Source organism: Macrobrachium rosenbergii, chromosome 55 (assembly GCF_040412425.1).
Source record: "Macrobrachium rosenbergii isolate ZJJX-2024 chromosome 55, ASM4041242v1, whole genome shotgun sequence".
NCBI lineage: Eukaryota > Metazoa > Arthropoda > Malacostraca > Decapoda > Palaemonidae > Macrobrachium > Macrobrachium rosenbergii.
The window spans coordinates 82152663-82155162 of NC_089795.1; the positions used below are offsets into that span (position 1 = coordinate 82152663).

General features: G+C 38.3%; 1 protein-coding gene across 17 annotated transcripts in view; it reads left to right on the top strand.

The window, feature by feature from the left end:
* Positions 1 to 2500, top strand: part of Eip74EF (Ecdysone-induced protein E74) — an 874816-nt gene that overhangs the window by 469 nt on the left and 871847 nt on the right. The window lies entirely within an intron of this gene.

Genomic DNA, 2500 nt, shown 5'->3' on the forward strand with positions numbered 1-2500 from the left:
GTAGGGCAGCTCATGTTATCTCGGCTTGATTATCCTGACAATGACGTACTCGTACCCAGGTGCCCTTGCACGTAACGTTTGGAAAAGCCTACCCGGGTTGTCAGCCTGTTGCACGGGCACATTGCGACTAGTAGTAGGTCTTTGCGCACGCCCTTAGGCTCTCGTTCGCTCTCACGGAAGGAGTATTTTCGGGAATTTTGCCGAAGAAAACGTCGTTGTTCCTGAAAGGTATTGTTTTTGTTTATGCCAGGATGCGGTAGCGCTTGTATCGTTGACTCGACACCGGAAAGGTCACCTTTAGGCTTATACTGTACAGTATGTTGTAATATTTAGTAGTTGCACGAGTACTTTTTATCAACTGCTTCGATCGAGAGTAGTTTCAAATGTGTTTGAGATTTGATGCACAAAAAACTGTAATTATGATCTGGTAACCAAAATTGGATGGAATATCTTAGGCCTATTGTGAATGAAACTCGTTCCCCACGCATGTTGATGTGTAGCCTCACGGTCTAAACTTATCACATTCACACTTCATGAGAAATCCTAGACCATGGCGTTCTCATACTTGAAACTATAAGTTGGTTCATTATATAAACAAACAACCAATCGGAAGACATTCGTTTCGTAAGAAATGAAGGGACACAAATTCCTTCGTCTTTCCCCTTTAAATCAGAGTACTCTTTCCTCAGAGGATTTGTTTGTTTCCGCTGCGGTTTTGACCAATGAAATAAACTGTTAGGTGTTCTTATTACAGCAAATCAAAATTTGGAACTGTTCTGCATTTTAGCATTGAATATGTGTAGCTCTCTCTCTCTCTCTCTCTCTCTCTCTCTCTCTCTCTCTCTCATAGGTGTTGTCGCATATATTCGTAAGTAGACTGTGCTGGACTCATACGCGATTCTAACACTTGAATTCGTAAGCCAGTGCATTCTCTTGAATAAGCAGGAAGAGGAATGCACAGATGCGGGAAGAGACTAGCGCTTGGCAACACTGCATACATAGGCAACCGGTTAGAAGTCTTTCACATCCTAGAGCACCTGTATGTTAAATTTTAAGGTGGTGTATATTGGGTGCAATTTGTATTGGATTTTTTTTTATTATATTTTATTCCTTCAGTCATGAAATCAAATTTTATTCACTCGCTTTTACTGTTGATCTTTGGGTCTCACTGGGACTCATTGCTTGTCCCATCAGACGCCTATAGTCTGTTAAAAGGTTTGGATTCTCTTTTATGTAATTAGTAATTTTATCTTTACAACCGAAAATGTATTTTTGAATTACTGTGTCTCTTCTGTGTTCACATTTTACTTGGGGGAACTTTGAGTAGTAATCATGAACGTGAGATCATTCTTAGCGTTTCTTAATGGAAATATATTTGTTTAGATGTTTGTGACAGACAACACAGGATTTATTTCCGATTTTGCCGTAGAGAGTGTGCCATTTGTATTACAGCATCTTGTACGGATTAGCAGTTTGTTCTTGGTAAGTGATGTTTGGTGTGAACTGCCGCCTTGAGGGAGATCAGTTTGAGGAATTTTGTCTCTCGTTTTCGATATTTAATTGAGTACAATTAAGAGTTAATTCATAATTGACTGGTTAATTCTACTAGTCAGTTACTAGTATTTTTCAGCCGAATAACAACTTTTATGAACGTGCTTGGTGACTGAATTGAAGTTTATCTCACATTCACAAATAGAAAACGGTGATTTCAACCCCGTGCTTTAAACACTATTACTGCTACTGCTACTGTTGATACTACTACTACCACTACCAGTAATAATGATAATGATATTAGTCACTCCTGCTCATGAACGGTTCTTTTTATGGATTGTGAAAAGAGTGAATTAGTTGAGATTAGCCGAACGTCCCTTTCTTTTATTGTAGATTATCCTTAAGCTATATTAAAGGACGATCTTCTAAATTGCTGCTAGTAGTGTATTCATTTACAGTTGTTCTAGATCAGGGCTCGGACCCCGATCTGACTTTCTCGGAAATTGTAATGTGCGTAGACTCAAGAGGCTTGACTCGGATGTCGCATTTACCAAAGACTTTTTTTTTTTATTTTGCTGACATAACGGTGTGGAGAGTTAGATATGGAAATTGATAAAGGTTATAAGAAGAAAATGGACGATAAAGGACCACTGTTGAAGAAACTGAGATGAAAGAACTATTGATATTATTTTAACCGTCTAGCATGTAGTCTGTTTGATGAGTTTTTTTTTTTATAAGGCTTCAATTTAGAGACTGTTCAACTGCGGACTGACTCAGGGTATGGTACTAAAGATTAACTAGAGGTAGATGTCATGGAGCATGCCATCATTCATGCATTATTATGGCACCGTTATGCCAGTTTAAGATTTATTAATGGGCGACCTCTTGAAGCTCTTAAATTATCGTCTTTGTTGCCATTTGCTTTTAACGTCTGTCATGGAACAAGTTTTTTCTAGACAGAAAGACACCAAATTTAGTGTTCTCATAATTCGTTGCTTGATTCTCATAG